Consider the following 18,533-nt stretch of genomic DNA (forward strand, 5'->3'; position numbering starts at 1 on the left):
GAAGGGCCTGGTTCTGTGCTGTACTTTTCTATGACTCAATTAATCCTTAATTCCTGGGATTATTCTACTGCAGACTCTGTTCCAATGCCAGCATATCCTTAGATATGGGACCCAAAATTGCTTACAACTTTTGCTCTTTCTTTTAAACCCCACTTCCTTTCTCCCCCCCCCCCCCCCCCCCCAAATGATCAGGATGTTGTCTGGTACCCACCACTCGTTGGTCGGTAATATTACTCTGGCTGAATGTTATCTAAAAGCTGTTGTTGTTGAGTCCTACAACACAGAAGCCGGTCCTTTGACCCATTGTGTCTACCCTAACCACCAGCCCCATCGAAACTGATCCCATTTCCGCGCCGCAGGTCGGGTCTAGATGCTCCTCGTGTGTTGAGCCTCTCTGCCTCCAGTTGTACGTCCCAGATTCCAACCGACCCTTGTGGGAGGGGAGGAGATAAAAAAAAATACTGGTATCCCATATTGACATCTTGCTCTTCAACCTGTACTTGTCCCCTTTAGGTTGTGGGGAGGGAAACTTTCTTTCAGTCTACTCCAGTACCTCCTTACATTTTGTAATTTTCCTTACGATCCCCATTTCCCAAATCATTGACTGTACCGCCCCCCCCCCCAAAAACAGGGCCAGATTTTTCACTAACTAGATAATCGGAGGGCGCATTATCTTAAGGCGATTGGAGGAATGTATGGGGGGGGGAGAATGTCAGAGATAGAGTGGTGGGTGCATGGAATGCCTGGCCGGGGTGGTGGGAGAGGCAGATACATTAGGGACAGTTAAGGAACACTTAAACAGGCACATAAAGAGATGGGGCACAGTGGCCAGGCTTGGTGGGAACCTGTTGCAGTAATTGAGAAATCCTAAAAAAGACTACAGCTGTGACATGTCCTTTAGCCATTCACCACTGCTTGAATTTTTTTTTCAGCATGCAGTAGTCTTTGTGCGTCAATAGTGTGATCACAGTAATGGATGTTTGGTTTAAAGAATTCACACTTGTCGCTTTGTACTCTGAGCTCATAATCTTTTTACTACTGTCTTGAGATTTTGGAAATGTTCCTTGTCATCCTCGCTGATGGTGGTGATTGTCATCCGGGTCACACTGAGTTCCCGGACAGCCTTGCAGCACCTGATCCATTGCTTTCTGCCAGAGTGCAGGTACAGGTGCTACTCCTATTGCAGTGATAAATCCCTTTGTTCATGTTTACGGTGAGAAACACTGGACTTCCTCATCTCCATCTGTAGGTGGGCCTCAGCTGTCCACTTTGCTGAAGTGTTTCCCTCCAGAAAGGTTTGCAAAGGTATCCTCTATCCTGGGCAGAGGGTATTGATCTACTTTCAGTATTGGATTGACAGTGACCTTAAATTCACCACAGATCCTAGCAGAGCCTTTCTTCTTGGCTATTGGGGCCACTGGCATTTCCCATGAGGAAAGAATTCCTTCAGCCTCGCTGTGATCTAGTTCGCAGACCACTTTGTCACAGAAACAGGGTGGGCTTTATAAAACTTGGGAGCAGCATTTTCATTTAACAGTATTTTACTCTTGATATGCAACACACACAGAATGTTGGAGGGACTCAGCAGGCCAGGCAGCATCTATGGAAAAGAATACAGTCAATGTTTTGGGCTGAGACCCTTCCTCGGGAATAGAAAAAAAGAGTCAGGGTGAGAAGGTAGGAGAGGAAGAACGACAAGGTGATGGGTAAAACTGTGGGGGGAGGGAGGGGTGAAGTAAAGAGCTGGGAAGTTGATTGGTGAAAGAGATAGAGGGGTGGAATTGCCGGAAGTTCGAGAAATCGATGTTCATGCCAACAGGTTGGAGACTATCCAGACAGAATATAAGGTGTTGCTCCTCTAAACTGAGGATGGAATATAAAGTGCTGATGTTTCCAGTGCCATCCTTGAACACTGCGGTGGCGCCATCAGATATCTACCTTAATTTGCTTTCAGTTGACTCTTGCGAGGAATGTGGCATGCAAATAGTGAATTGATCAAGCTGTAGTTGTCTCAGCCAATCACAATGCCACAATGGAGGCCTTTCTGCTTTTAACACATACAAGCCCAATGTCGCTTGTTGGTTGTTGTATTTCACTCTTGCAAATGTCAATCCCACAGGAGTCTTCTTTTCTCCGGTATGAGATCTTAGTTGGATTGCCAGAAGCTTCTTTTCGGTATCTTTCAAATGCTATTCAGACTCACTTTGTGGAATGACTAAAACCAGCTGAGCCAGTACCCAATTCCATTTTAATTAGTTTGCCGTTCACTTCCAGTGTAAACCATATTGCTTGTCTTTTATTAGTTTTCTTCTCGTAAATCTCAAGGCTGCACAGTCCTGTGTCGCTCATTATCAGATTTATCATCAGCAGCATGCAGAGTAGTGCTCCTTTTGAAAGTGCAACTTGACTTTTCATCTTTTTCTCTTCCCTGTGCAGTGCATTTATTTTTATCTGCTCGACATGCTCTTTGTATGTGTCCTACTTTGTTGCTAGCAGCTAAGGATACAAAATTACTTCCTCCACTTCTTTTACATCGTTTTTGTTTCCAAAAGTGGTTCTGCAGCTGTTGGAGCATGCAATCTATATTTTGGTGGTGTGGTTTTGGACCGATTGAGCGATCTGGTGCTCTGCTGTCTCTGAGGGTGGTATGCAACCTGGAGGCCAGGAAGTCTGGAGATAGTGCACGAGCCCACGATCGACGACTCCTCACCGCTCTCGCTGATTAAAGCTTGATGAAGATGGAAATAATTGAAGCGAGAGTGGAATGCAGGCAGGTGTTCAGTGCCGTCTACCAGCCTCTCGCTTGCTGCTGCCGGGGGGGAGGTGTCTGCGCGTGACAGTGTCTCGCACTCTCTTGTTCACTGGTCCCAAAGGAAGGTCCCTGCATTTGAATGATCTCTCTCCTCGCGCTGTCGTCCTCCTTGCTCCATGCTGCCAGAGGACTGTACTGGAGACCTAGATCTTGGGCAAGGTTTAATCGACGCAGTTGTGGATTGGACTCTATACTTCATTCACGTTATGAATATGCTTCTGGTCACTCTTTCTTTATTTTTGTTGTTATTTTGTGCAATTTTGATCGGGGCGGCCGCAGATATCGAACGGCACAGTGCTACATTGAACTGGAGCTGAGCTAAAACCAAATCTCCCTGGACTCTTTTGATTACTTTTGTGGACTGGTATTTTATTGTCTGTGTTTTTTCACCTTTTTTTGCCATTTGCATGATTTGTTTGTTTTTTTTGTGAGCTTGGGGTGTCTGATTTTTCTCTGAACAGGTTCCATGGTTTTTTTGTTTTGTGGTTGTCTGTGGGAAGATGAATCTCGGGGTTGTTTACTGTATGCCTGCATATTTTGACAATAAATGTACTTTAACTTTGAACTTTCACCCGTAAACCTGATGTATATGAGCCACTGCCACAATGGTAACACAATTTGTTCAGTCAGGCAGGTTTCTGTTGGGGCATTGCAATTTTGTTCACATTCATTTTCATTCCTGACTGCAAGTCAATACACCTCAGTCTGCCATTTCCAGTGATTTCAACTGCTCTTTTAAATGCAAGTTGTACTTCAGTTAGGAGTTATTTTTGAATGCTTTCTTGTAAGATTCCACAAACTAAATGATCTCTTGGCGTATCATTAAGCCCATCACTGAACTGACAATGTTCAGACATCACCTTCAATTCAGCCACGTCCCAAAATGGACTAACCTTCCATTTGATTCTGTTTATGAAACCTAAAGCATTCTGCAGTGAACAATGGTTTTGGTTCTAAATGTTCCTGCATCACTTTCATGATATCAGCAAGTTCATTTCATCTGGTTTGATTGGAGCAGTTAAACTTCTAAGCAAACTGGATGTCTTTAAGCCCAATGAGCTCTATAAAATTTGTACTAGTTTCTCATTGGCTATTTCATTTGGTTCAAAATACTGTTCAATTAGCTCAATATACAGGAGCCAATTACCCATTGAGCAATCGAGCATGTCTATCTTTCTAACGTAGCCAGCCATTTCTGATTTTTTAAAAATAATTATTATCACCCTGTGCTCACTGTTTATGAACCCACGAATTTTTCTATTTTCGGCCTTTTTATTTAAAACAACTCGATCATGTATTCCCTTCCGAAGAGCATGTGGTGCACTGCTTTATTTTAAACCAGCTTCAAAAAGTTGGTAGCCGTCTCGGGTTCGTTTTAAAAATACCTCGTCGCCACTTGTGTTTTTTAACTCTGAAACATTAAATTAATTCAAAGGAATGTGAGAGTCCAGAGATAACTCGTGTATGTTAAAATTTACTTTAAGTGAGGTGCACACATACCACTTGATAACATAATGACATGCATTTCACATATTTATGCATATAACCTGTAATGAATTATTTAGATAGACAAGAATGCTTAACATTCACGCACACACACACACACACACAAACAGGGACTAGCAGGAGGAATCTGTGATCGACGTGGACCAGTTGAGACATGGGGTCTGTTTCCATGCCTTTGTTCAATGACTTCATGACCCCTCCTGTTCATATTTCCAAATTTAGTTGCTCTTCCATTTGGAGCCCGTACTTGGTGCCTGAGCCTTACACTGGAGAATTACTACTTTTCTGTCCCCCGCCCCCCAACAGTTAGACATCCTTAAATCCTGCTTCCTAACTGAGGTGTCATAAACTCTGCAGATGTTGGAAATCTTGGAACAGCACTAACAAAATGAAGAAGGAAGCTGGGAGAGGTTAGGTGGAAGTAGTACAGGGCTGAAGAAGAAGGGATCTGACAAGAGAGCACAGTGGATCCTGGAAGAGGATCAGATTCCTCCTTCAGCCCCTACCACCTCCATCTTATTTCATGTTTCCCCCATCCACCAGCTTTTTCCCCCTTACCTGCTCTCGCCTTTCATGTGCCAGCTCACACTCCACCTCTACCCCCACCACCTTACCCTGTCCTCCTGCCCCTCCCCCAGCCCTTCCTTTCCAGTCCTGAGGAAGGGTCTCAGCCTGAAACGTCAACTGTTTATTCCCCTTCATTGGACGCTGCCTGATCTGCTGAGTTCCTCCAGCAACGTGTGTGTCAGTGTGTCAGTATTTCTTTGGTTTAGAATCATTGAGGTAACTTGTGTGTCCTGTACCCATCATTGTAGACCACTAACTAGGTAAGCCTGGATAAATGTACACATTGAAAATGCTTCTGAAGCTGTCATATTAGCTACTAGCATCTTGTGTCAGTCATATAGCTCAGAAACTGGCCCTTCGGCCTGACTCGTGCATGCTGACCGAGATTCTAATCCAAGTCATTCCTATTTGCCCATCTGCATTTAAACCTTTCCTATCCATATACCAGCTGTTCCCTAAATGTTGCCAATGTACCTGCCTCAGCCCCTTGCTCTGGCAGCTCGATCCATATACCCACCGTCTTGCAGGCTTTCCAAGGCGCTATACAAATACAGGAATTTTGCTGGCGCTGTGTTTTGAATCTGACCTGAACCGCGGGCATTACTTTGATGCAGTGTACATCGATCTCGGTGATCTAGGGCACTAGGACCTTGGGGAGTGGTGAAGACAGCCAGTGCATTATCACATGTGTCACTTGTTAAGTAATGCGAGCAAGGGCTTGTGTAACTCAAGGTCTCGAGTCAAGGACAGATCGTCAGGCAGCAGACACCGAGGTCTGTACTAAGTGTGTACATGTTCCTAACTGAAGTAGGTAAGGGCACTTGGTTGCACAGGTATTTAGAAATGTACTGGCCGTTCTAATGCAGACACAGATACTACTTGTGTTTGAGGGCCGGGCCTTCTCCCGGAGTAAGGAATTTGGAAATCCCGTCCTGTTCTGAAAACTGGGAGCAAACAGACATGGGAACAGTGCATGGGTGAGGTGCCAGCTCCCAGTGCCGCGGTGGAAGTCAGAAAGTTAAAGAAATTTATCATCAAAGTACGCTATTAGTCGCCTTGATATTCATTTTCTTGCAGGCATTTACAGGAAAATCAAGAACTGCGGCAGAACCTGTGAAAAACTATACATAAAGACTGCCAAACAGGGCACAAATAAAGACTGAATAACACGGAGAACAAGATTTGTACAGTGCTTGAAAGCGAGTCCATGGATTGTGGGGTGAGTTCAGAGTTGCGGTGAGTGAGGTTATCCAAGCCTGATGGTTGTTGGGTAATGTGTTCCTGAACACTCCTGTGCCTCCTGTAGTCAGGAGAGAATCTAGCCCGGATGATGCAGTCTTTGACGGATGCTGCTTTCTTGCTTGATGGATGATGGAGGTGGCTGGACACAGATGTGTTCTGAAGAGCTTCTGGACGTAGTTATTACGGGACACTTCAGGCGTGGTTGGCAGGGCGCTATTCTGACTTCGGAGCTGTGGATGGAATCTGACAAGATCCCGCGTGGTTGGTCAGTCACTCGGCATTCAAGATGAGGTAGTAAAATGGATTAGGCATTGGTTTAGTGGGAGGAGCTGGAAAGTGGTAGTAGATGGTTGCATCTCTGACTGGAGGCCTATGACTAGTGAGATGCCCTAAGGATCGGGCTGGATCTGTTGTAGTTTGTCATCTGTATCAATGATCTAGATGATAATGTGGTCAACTGGATCAGCAAATTTGCAGAAGACGCCAGGATTGGGGATGTAGTGGACAGTGAGGAAGACCATCAGATCTTGCAATGGGATCAGGACCAGCTAGACAAATGGGTCCAAAAATGGCAGATGGAATTTAATGCAGACAAGTGTGAGGTTTTGATTTTGGTAGGACCAATTAGGTTCGGTCTTGCACAGTAAACAGTAGAGCACTGAGGAATGCAGCAGAACAAAGGAATTTGGGAATACAGGTTCATAATTCATTGAAAGTAGTGCCACAGATAGATAGGGTCGTAAAGAAAATTTTTGGCAGATTTGCCTTCATAAACCAAAGTAATGAATACAGGAGATGGGATGTTATATTGAAGTTGTACAAGACATTAGTGAGGCTTAATTTTGAGTATTGTTCAGTTTTGGTCACCTACCTACAGGAAAAATGTAAATAAGGTTGAAAGAGTACAGAGAAAAGTTACAGAAAATTTGCTGGGAGTTGAGGATCTGAGTTATAAGGAAAGATTGAATAGATTCCTTTATTCCTTGGAACATAGAAGATTGAGGGGAGATTTAATAGCAGTATACAAAATTATGATGGGTATAGATAGGGTAAATGCAAGTCGACTTTTTGTACTGAGGTTGGGTGGGGCTACAAGTAGAGGTCATGGGTTAAGGGTGAAAGATGAAAAGTTTAAGGGGTCTATGAGGGGAAATTTCACTCAGAGGACCATGAGACTGTGGAACAAGCTGCCAGCACAAGTGGTGCATGCAAGCTTGATTTCAATGTTTAAGAGCATTGTTTGGTTAAGTACATGGATGATAGGGCTATGGTCCCAGTGCAGGTCAATGGGAATAGGCAGTTAAAATGGTTTGGCATGGACTAGATGGGCCAAAGGGCCTGTTTCTGTGATGTACTCACCTATGAATCTATGGATAGGATATTAAAACTATGGCTAGACCACTTTTGGGAATATCATGTACCCTTCTGATCGCATTATAGGAAAGATGTGGAAGCTTTAGGAAGGTTGCAGAAGAGCTTTACCAGGATGCTGCCTGGATTAGAGAACATGACCTATGAGGAAAGTTTGACTGAGCTGGGGCTTTTCTCTTTGGAGTGAAAGAGGGTGAGAGGTGATTTTATAGAGGGATAAGGTGATTAGAGGCATAGCCAGTGCCTTTATCCCAGGGTGGCAATATCTAATACAAGACAATATAATTTTTAGGTGATTGGCAGAATGTATAGTTAGAATAGTATGTCAGAAGTAGGTTTTTCATTCAGAGTGGTGGGTGTGTGGAGAGCACTGTCGGGTGGTGGTGGAGGCAGATTATTAGGGGCATTTAAGAGACTCAAGATAGGCGCATGTATGGATGAAAGACAAATATGGAGAGATGTGGTAGGGAAGGGTTAGATTGATCTTGGAGTAGGTTAAAAGGTCAGCACAACATCATGGGCCAAAGGACCTGTACTGTTCTATGTTCTAAGAGTTAAGAGAGTTCTTCCCAGAAATCCTGGGGTCAGTATCTATCCCTAGATCAACAGACAAGGTGGTGCATTAAAACACAGCTGTTCATGGGAATAGCTGTGGGCCAAATTAGCTTCCACATTCCTACATATCAGCAGTGACTGTGCTCTCTGGAGTGAGTTGGTCTTAAATAACCCAAGGATTCCAAGTACTTTCCTCTACACGGCGAATTCCCTTTTTCTTTGGGTGGGGGAATTGTCTGTGGTGGGAGGCAAAGTTTCCCTAGTAAACCATGTTTGTATTTGGAGATTTTAGGATAAAAGGAACCGAAAAAGTTCCACAGGAAGGTTTTCTGTGAAATGTTTTCCAAGTATAGTGGATTCTGATTAATTGGGACGCATCGGGACCAATACATTTTGACCCAATTAAGTGGCCGTCCCAGTTAGCCAAAGTTTTGTGGAAATAGACCATAAGACAAAGGAACAGAATTTGGTCATTCAGCTTGTTAAGTCTGCTCTGTCATGGGTGACTTACTATCCCTCTGAACCACATTCTCCTGTCTTCTCCCCTTACCTTTGACACCCTGTCTAATCAAGAATCTATCAACCTCTGCTTTAAATATACCCAATGATTTGACTTCCACAGCTGTCCATGGCAACAAATTCCACAGATTTCGCCACCCCCTGGCTAAAAATATGTTCCTCCTCATCTCTGTTCTAAATGGACGTCCCTATATTTTGAGGCCATGCCTTCTGGTCCTAGACTGTATGAAACATCCTCTCCACATCCAGTCTGTCAATATTCGATAGGCTCCTCTGTGATTCTCTCCCCCCCCCCTCCCCACCCCATTCTTCTAAACTCCAGTGAGTACAGGCCCAGAGCCATCAAATGCTCCTCAGACATTAACCATTTCATTCCTGGGATCATTCTCATGAACCTCTTCTGGACCCTCTCCAATGCCAGCACATCCTTCCTTGGATAAGGGATCCACAACTGCTCACAATACTACTGTTTAACTGAGTAAAAAGTTTTGGATTTAAGTAAAATCTAGATCAAATTAGAAGCCTACCGTTGCTACCACAGTGCTATAAAACTGTCTTGGTTCGTAATAGTTCTCGATGGAGGGATTCATCCAGTGTACGCTGCCGAGTTCTTTGAACAAAATCAGCGTAGACACCGAGGGTGATTTTTTTTTTCCAACTAGATCAAATCTTTTTGTGGTATCTTGGCATGGGTCTGAATTTTTTTTCTCTTAAAGACAAAATGATCAAAAATGACTGCTTTTGGAACCTACATCTGTCGACCCAAATGGATAACATTACAAAAGGACACGCAATTGACACTGTTTAAAAACTCTTTGCTGTAAGCATAGCATGATGTCTAATGACCAAACAAGTGCACACGTGACTGACACTAGTTAGAAGCTAGTGGTAACCGTCTCCTGTCCCAATTAAGCAGTATTTTTGTCCCAGATGAACAAAGAGAATCATGGCTATTTTCTTGATGTAGCTTTTGCTCTTTACGAGTTGTTCCAAATAAGCAGCTGCCCTGATTAACTGATGGTTCAATTGACCAGTTTCGAGTTGGAAAGGGAGGGTTTTAAGCCCCATTTTGGAGGCCCATAAGACATCAGAACAGAAATAGGCCATTTGGCCCATCGACTCTGCTCCACCATTTCATCGTGGCTGACTTATTATCCCTCCCAACCCCATTCGTTTGCCTTCTTCCCGTAGATTCTTGATTAGCCAGGGGATCAAAACTTATTGATTTCTTTTTAAGGAGGTGGTTTGGGATCTGGGAGTGCAGGCAGCTACTTTTGATGGAGAGATTACATTGAGGGTAGTCGAGGGGCTATAATTTGGAGGGAGCAGGAGATTCTGAAGGTGGTTATAGTAATGCCTTGGCCAGATTAAGGGTAGTTTTCCTAGCCAGGGAGCTGTCGTAGGTTGGTGTTCAGCAGTTATATTGTGGTAAGAGTAGGAAATCCTGAAATACCATGTATTAAATCTGAAATATAATGCCACAGGTGGTGTCATGGTTGGTTGGCATCCGTCTGTCTCCAAGGATAATGGGTGATGATCATCACAAGCCTGGGCAGAGGGCATGGAGATCCTGAGCTGCCCAGTCATCAAGATCCCCCTCTCGGCCTCACCAAAGGAAAGCTTATGAAGCAATATGTTTGGCACCAGCTTGGCTGCAGAAGTTGCCAGAAGGATGTTCTGTGATGTCCAGCCGCCTTAGGGGTTCCACTCTAGATTTGCTGTCTGGGTTTACTCCTGGAGCCTTCGTCTCTCCAAGGCTGCCCATGAGGTGGTGGGGCTATTTACTCACAGCTGGGGATCTGGTTCACGAGTAACAGGGAGTGTCCACACGCCAATGTGTGCCACGTGTGCAGGAGCCAGACCTCCTCCCCGTCCTCTGTCGTTCGAAAGGATTTCAGTTTCCGTGTGTCCCCAGCGAGGAGGCACCACATGGGGCTTGCTGTTGGAGAGGCTGTGCACTCGGCTCTTGTTTCCACAAGACTGCTAGCCAGTGGCGGAAGCTGAAAGTGAGAGTGAGAAGCTCTACCCTCTACACCCCACACTAGATGCATGTTGTGGTTAGCATAAGACTATGACAGGACCAGCAACCCAGGTTCAATTCCTGCTGCAGCCTGTAAGGAGCTTGTATGTTCTCCTCATGGCCTTGTGGATTTCCTCCGGGTGTCCTGGTTTCCTCCCACGTTCTAAAGACGTGTGGGTTAGTAGGTTAATTGGTCACATGGGGGGAATTGGTTGCCACAGATTTGGAAAGGCCTGTTTCTGTGCTGTATGCCTAAATAAAACCAAAACAATGCAAATACTCAACAGGTCGGGCAGCACCTGTGGGAAGAGAAACCATTCTTCCTTTGAGTCAACAACCTTTAGCCAGGACTGGAAGAAAAAGTTGCAGTATGATTTGGATGCGGGGATAGAACAGAGGGGCCGGTGACTTCTCCCATCGTGAATGGGAATGAAGCTTCACTCCCAGGTGAGCTCAATGCCTTTTATACGCACTTTGAAAAGGAGAAATAAAACTAGACCCATGCAAATCTCTGCATTATCCAGTGGCCCTGTGATCTTTGTCTCGGAGGCCAACATCAGGACGTCTTTCAAGAGGGCGAGCCCTCGCGAGGTGTCAGGCCCTGATGGAGTACCTGGTGGGGCTCTGAAAACCTGTGCCAACCATCTGGCAGGGGTGTTCAAGGACATGTGCAATCGCGGGTCCTCCATCTGCTTTTAAAGGGCAACAATAATATCAGTGCCTCAACGACTATCACCCAGTGACTCTCACAACTACTGTGATGAAATGCTTCGAGAGGTTGGCCATGGCTAGAATCAACACCTGCCTAGGCAAGCTGCAATGGGCCCTGGTCCTTGCTATTGCCACAATAGGTCCACAGCGGATGCAATCTCTGTCTTGGATCTCCTGGCCAATAATAATGCTTGCATCAGGCTGCTGTTTATTGACTGCACAATCATACTCTCAGTCCTGATCAAAAAGCTCCAGAACCCAGGCCTCTGTACCTCCCTCTGCAACTGGGTCCTTGACTTCCTCACCAGAAGACCACCATTTTGGAAATAACATCTCCAGCTCTTTGACGGTCAGCACTGGCGCTCCACAGGGATGTGTGCTTAGCCCACTGCTCTACTCGCTCTACACCCACGACTGTGTGGCCAGGCACAGCTCAAATGCCATCTACAAAACTGCTGATGCCACAACTCTTTTTTTTTGGCAGAATTTCAGATGGTGACAAGGAGGTGCACAGCAGTGAGATAGATCAGCTGGTTGAGAGGTGTCTCAGCCACAGCCTGGCACTCAACATCAGTAAGGCGACAGAATTAGTTGTGGACTTCAGGAAGGGTAAGATGAGGGAACACCCACCAGTCCTCTTCGAGGGATCAGAAGTGAGTAGGGTGAGTAGTTTCAAGGTCCTGAGTGTCAACGTCTTTGAGGATCTATCCTGGGCCCAACATATTGATGCATTTACAAAGAAGGCATGACAGCGAACATATTTCATTAGGAGTTTGAGAAGGTTGGGCATGTCGCCAAAGACACGAGCGAGTTTCTACAGAGGGACCGTGGAGAGCATTCAAACGGGTTACATCACCATCTGGTTTGGAGGGGCCGCTGTACAGAATCGGAAAATGCTGCAGAAAGTTGCAAACTCGGCCAGCTCCGTCATGGCATTAGCCTTCAAAAGGTAATGCCTCAAACAGTTTCTTCCTCATTGCCGTCAGATTTCTGAATGGGCAGTAAACCCATGAACAGTACCTCGGTGTTTTCCTCTCTCCTTTTGCAATACTCATTTAATTTATTTTTTCATATACTCGTAATTTATTGTTTTATTATTATGCTGCAGCAGAACAGCAAACTTCATGACGCATTCTGTTTGGTGAAGTGGGCGGTAACAAAGCAAGCAAGGGCCAGCAGCGAGCAGGTGGGAGTGAGAGAAGGAGAGACATCTGGCGTTGTCAAGGCTGAGGAGAATGTTGGGGGGGGGGGGGCGCGAGTAATCTTGGAGCAAACTTGTAAGGTTATTGTAGAGAGACGGTCTCCCAATGTGCATCCAGAATTCAGGGGCTGAGACCTGGAGTAAAGGATTGTCCATTAACGATGGAAGTGAGGAGGATGTTCTGAGAGCGTGGAGTTCTTGGAATTCTCTCCTCCGGAGAGCCGTGGAGGAGGGAGTCATGGTGTTTAAGGCTGAAATAGACATTCTTGGATCGCGGTGTCTAGAGAACCACTTGCATGCGTTTTGAGCTCATTGGACGATTAAGGGGTGATCTGTTTGAGGTACCTAAAATATCTGGGGGGGGGGGGTAGAGAGAGAAACTGTCTTCTGGAAGGGGAGTCAAAAAACTTAAGAACTAGGAGAAGGAGTAGGCCATTCTGCCTGTCAAGAATGCTCTGCCTTTCACAAAGGTCATGGCTGATCTGGATGTGGTCCCTGCTCTACCTACCTGCCTTTTTCTTCATAATCCTTAATTCCCTGGAAGCAAAAATCTACCTAACTATGGTGTCTTATGATGATTATAGCTGGGGGAGGTAGTGGAGATAATTTCCCAGTACTATTAACTGCTGCCAATGGTATGTGAATCAAATAGCCTCTGACAACCAAGTCCAACTCCTGGCCTTCACACGTGGCTTAGCTACTAAGCCCAGCGGAACCATTTCCACTGACAGGAGAAGGGGCAAAGGAGGGTTACTGGCACCTTAAAACCAGTCGCTTCGGGCAGGTGGGGCTAGTTAGTTTTGATTGGCAGTTCATCCGGGAGGAGGAAAACCGATTTCAAACATCCGCTGCCTTGCAGCTATACTTACTCGTGGGGCAGGCTTTGGGGGTAAACTCGGAGGGAAAATCTGGAGCTGGAGTCGCTAAGGCGATCCTGTGTTGAGTTCAACGCTGACTGGCAGCTCCGGCAGCACCTCCGGTGCCAAACTGTATCGGACTCTGCCGATTCTTTGGATTCATCAGCTGCGCGGAGAGGAGGAGAGTGCTGCTGCTGTACGGGCAACAGCTTGCTCTCCAATTTGTACTGCCCCGGCTTGTGTACGCAGACAGCCAGGGCACAATATCCAGGGTTGACCCTGACCTATGCAGGGCCTCTGTAACCTTGTGTGTTTTTTATATTTATTTATATATATATTTTTTTGAGGTATCCTCTACTGCTTCCTATCAAGAGAACTCCACAGATATGCTAATCTCTTGGAAAAGCAGTTTCTCCTCATCCCCATCCTAGATCTACTCCTACAAACCTTGAGGCTCTGTCTCCTAGTTCTAGTCTCGTGTACCAGTGGAAACAACTTTCCTACCTCTGTCTTGTCTGTCCTTTCCATATTGTTTTCTATAAGGTCACCTCTGATTCATAAGGATTTCAGTGAGTATGGTCCCGGGTGATTCAGTCTCTCCTCATAGGCTAACCTCTGCATCTCTGGAATCAATCTGCCCCTGCACTGCCTCCAAGTCCAGTATACCTTCCCTCAAGTAAGGAGTCATGGTGTGGAAGACAGATGAAGGACTACTGGGTGGTGGTACTAGTATGTGTGCTCCAGTAACCCTGTTCGATTCCAGCCTTGGGCTCTGTATGTGTGGAGTTTCTACGTTCTCCCTGTCATCATGTTGGTTCCTCTTCTCTCCCCCCCCCCCCCCCAGTGCTTTGGCTTTCCCCCCCACATCCCAAAGGCATGTGGGTTGTTGGGTTAATAGGTCACTGTAAATTGTCTGTGAGTAGACTGGGAGGGAGGGGAATGAAGAAATCATTAGACATGGGAACAGAATGAGGCCATTTGGCCCATCAAGGCTGCTCCACCGTTCCACCATGGCTGATTTATTCCTTTGCAACCACATTCCGCTGCCTACGCCCTGTAACATTTGCATCCTTACTTTAGTAATCAAGAACCTAGCAAGAAACAACTTTGATGTGTGTAACCTCCACTTTAAATTGGCCTCTAGGGCTGTCTGTAGCAATGAATTCCACAGATTCACCATCCTCTGGCTCGTGAAATTCCTCCTTATCTCTGTTCTAAAGGAATGTCCTTCTATTCTGAAGCTGTGCCTTCTGGACCTGAACTCCCCCACCACAGGAAACATCCTCCCCATCTTGGCCTTTCAATATTCAATAGGATTTAATGAGATCCGCCTCATCATTCTAAACTCCAGCGAGTCATCAAAAGCTCCTCGTACATTAACCCTTTCAGTCCTGGGGTCATTCATGTGAACCTCCTCTGGACTCTCTAATGTGGGGAGAATAGGTCACAGGCACAGTTAACGAGGGATTGGGGTTGCTCTGTGGGCTGGCAGAGATTCAATGGGCCAAAATGGCCTCTGGGGCCATTAGGAATCACGAGAGCTTCTCACACAAGATCGCCAAGATGGAGCTGGTGGGAAGTGGAACATGGAGAAGATTGTTCAGAGCAGTCACAGCCATTACCTTCTGGATATTCTGCAAAATGAGGAAGTGAACCTCGCAACAGAACTTTAATAGCATTTGATGCTGCTGAAGTGTTTGTTATCTTAATATGATTTTTGTATACAGCAGAACGTTCTCTAACTCCACAGTTCTGTCCCAGGGGTTTAGGCTTGGTGCTTTTGGGTTAAGAAGACCTGAAGGGGGTCTCCCTTTGGAGGTGGGGAAGAGCAGGGACATTTTCACTATTGACTCACCGGAATTGTTTTTCCTCTGTGAGCTGTGGGAGCAGAGTCTCTGAATGTAACTGATGCTGGGATAGAGTGGTGATCAGTCGGGGAATTGATAATTGTAGGGAGCTGGCACAGCGGTAGAGCAGAGGCCATGGTTGCATTGAATGGTGGTGTGGTGGGGAGAGGGGAATGGCTGCCCGCCACAGTCACTTACGTTTTTGAGGAAATCAGATTCAGGTATATTATCACTCACGTGTCCTGAAATCTGTTGTTTTGCAGCAGCAGTACAGTGCAGTATGTAAAATTAACATAAGTTGCAGCAAGAATGTATTTTAAAATCAGTAAGTAGTCCTAACACAGCAAAATAACGTGGTAGCGTTCGTGTACTGATCAGAAATCCGTTGGCAGAGGGGAGGAAGCTGTTGTTACAGTTTTAAGTGTGTGTCTTTATCTTTTGTACCTCTTCCCTGATGGTAGTACTGAGACGAGGGCACGCCCTACATTATGGGCGCTGTCTTTTTGAGGCATTGCCTTTTCAAGATGGTGGGGAGGCTAGTACTCGTGATGGGCTGGTTGAGTCTGCAACACTCGGCAGCTTGTTCTGATCCCGTGCAGCGATGCCTCCATGCAGGTGAAGCCTAATCCAGGTATCAGATCCCAGGGGCACTGCGTTGACCTGGTGGAGCCTGGCTACATGCAGCTGAGGGGTACGTTTTGGGGGTGTGGGAGGAGCTAGCCGCTGTGATTCAGGAAACGGAGCAGTCGGTGTTTGTACACAGGAAGTCGAGTTTATTGTTGTTTGCTCAAGTCAGTGTCTGCACAGGCGCAATGAAAAACTCACTTGCAGTGGTGTCCCAGGCACACAGCCTCAGGAAGCAGAATTCACAGGAGAAGCAGAAAACTATACATGACAGAACACATCTGGAACAAAAAACAAGTGTTGCAAAGCGCTCGGTGTTGCTTACCCGAGGTGATGATTAGAACCAAATTGTTGAAGGGAAAGTTCAAAAGTACATTTATTATTGATGTATGTATACATTATGCAACCTTGAGACTCGTCCCAATGGCAGCTCTGAGAAGATGGCATGGCCCAGATGGTGGGGACCTTTTGATAATGTCTGTTATCAAAACCACGAGCAGTTCAGCCGATGCTAGAAATCCAGAGGAACTCAGTGAAGCACCTTCAATTACTCCAAAAGACTGAGGTTTGGTAAAATACTGAAAGGCTTTTATTCGCTGTACAATACGACCTCCACAGTGAGTGTCTGCCCCCGGACTGAGGGGGAGAGGCAAGGCGAACACCTTTATACAGGACTCTGTGGGAGGAGCCACAGAGGCAGTGAGCAGAGGGGTGTGTCCAGACAGGTAACCGAGTTACAACATATATACATGATTTACCATATTCACCCCTCCTTTTTTTTTTAAAAAGAGTCCCGCGGGGTGAAGTGACTGACAATATTTACAAGAAGTATATTTACAGGTTAAGTCTATCAGGCGGTCGAGTCCGTCGCTGTGATCTACGTAGCACCGGCGATGGCGGTTGTGCTGGCTCCGGCCTGACTTCAGGTACCAGCACGTTAGGCGTCGGTAATCCCTCGTGCGTGTGCGTCGCGCCCGGTATGGGAGTGTCGTGTGGTGTCTGTATAGGGTTTGGGGTGCACGGTGTCTCGTAGGTACATACATTGGTGGGTACGGGGTCAATAGTCACCACGGAGTGTTCAGGGTAGGGGCCCGGAGCTCCTGCGGGCGCCAGGTCACAGATGGAGACCGTGTCCTCCAGCCCATCAGGTAAAACCACGTAGGCATACTGGGGGTTTGCATGAAGTAATTGAACCCTCTCGACTATCAGGGAGTATTTATTTCTCCTCGCATGTTTCCGGAGCAGCACTGGCCCCGGGGATGTCAGCCAAGATGGTAGGGTGGTTCCAGTGGTCGATTTTCTGGGAAAAGAAAAGAGCCGCTCATGAGGGGTGACATTGGTGGCTGTGCATAACAGGGAGCGGATGGAGTGGAGTGCCTCGGGAAGGACCTCCTGCCAGCGGGAGACCGGCAGTCCCTTTGACCTGAGGGCTAAGAGTGTGGCTTTCCACACTGTGCCATTCTCCTTCTCTACCTGTCCATTCCCCCGGGGATTATAGCTCGTGGTCCTACTGGTTGCAATTCCCCTAGCCAGTAGATATTGGCGCAGCTCGTCACTCATAAACGAGGACCCTCTGTCACTGTGGATATAGCATGGGTATCCGAACAGAGTGAAGAGCTTGCGCAGGGCTTTTATAACTGACGTGGTAGTGGTGTCGGGGCAGGAGATGGCGAAGGGGACCGCGAGTACTCGTCAATTACGTTAAGAAAGTACACATTGCGGTCGATGGAGGGAAGGGGGCCCTTAAAGTCAACACTCAGTCGCTCAAAGGGGCGGGTGGCCTTGATGAGTTGTGCCTTTTCGAGTCGGTAGAAGTGCGGTTTGCACTCTGCGCAGACTTGGCAGTCCCTGGTCATCATCCTGATCTCCTCAAGGGAGTAAGGCAGGTTCCGGGCTTTCACAAAGTGGAAAAGCCGGGTGACTCCTGGGTGGCAAAGGTCTACCTGTAGGGCGTATAGCCGGTCGATCTGCGCGCTGGCGCATGTTCCCCAGGATAGGGCATCAGAGGGCTCGTTGAGCTTCCCAGGCCTGTACATGATGTCATAGTTGTAGGTGGAGAGTTCGATTCTCCACCTCAGAATTTTATCATTTTTGATTTTGCTCCGCTGCTGATTATTAAACATGAATGCGACTGAGCGCTGGTCAGTTAGCAGGGTGAACCTTTTGCCGGCAAGATAGTGCCTCCAGTGCCTTATAGCTTCCACTATGGCCTGGGCCTCTTTACTGCGGAGTGCCGAATTTCAGGGTCTTGAAGGGTATGGGAGAAGAACGCCACTGGTCTTCCTGCCTGGTTGAGGGTAGCAGCCAGCGCAAAGTCTGAGGCGTCACCCTCTACTTGAAAGGGAATGGCCTCATCCACCGCATGCATTGCTGCTTTGGCAATGTCCCCTTTTAAGCGGTTGAAGGCCACGTGGGCCTCGGCAGAGAGGGGGAATGTGGTGGGCTTGGCCAGGGGGCGGGCCTTGTCTGCATAGTTAGAGAACCATTGGGCGTAATATGAAAAGAAGCCCAGGCACCTTTTGAGGGCTCTGAGGGTACTGGGAAGAGGGAGTTCCAACAAGGGGCGCATACAGTCGGGGTCAGGGCCAATGACTCCATTCTCCACGACACACCCAAGGATAGCAAGTCGGGTGGTCCCAAATACACACTTGTCCTTGTTATAGGTGAGGTTGAAAGATTTGGCCGCTTGGAGAAATTTTTG

General features: G+C 46.7%; 1 protein-coding gene across 3 annotated transcripts in view; it reads left to right on the plus strand.

The window, feature by feature from the left end:
- The window catches only part of LOC140185618 (CREB3 regulatory factor-like), a 97,833-nt gene that overhangs the window by 25,767 nt on the left and 53,533 nt on the right, over positions 1-18,533 (plus strand). Inside the window, exon 3 of one of the 3 annotated variants that reach the window (XM_072239034.1) lies at positions 5,963-6,104. The exons of the other annotated variants lie outside the window; for them this stretch is intronic. The gene's annotated coding sequence lies outside the window, so the exon portion shown is untranslated. The remainder of the gene's footprint in view (positions 1-5,962; positions 6,105-18,533) is intronic. 3 annotated transcript variants of the gene reach the window in all.

The sequence above is a fragment of the Mobula birostris genome, chromosome 21 (assembly GCF_030028105.1).
Source record: "Mobula birostris isolate sMobBir1 chromosome 21, sMobBir1.hap1, whole genome shotgun sequence".
Classification (NCBI taxonomy): Eukaryota; Metazoa; Chordata; class Chondrichthyes; order Myliobatiformes; family Myliobatidae; genus Mobula; species Mobula birostris.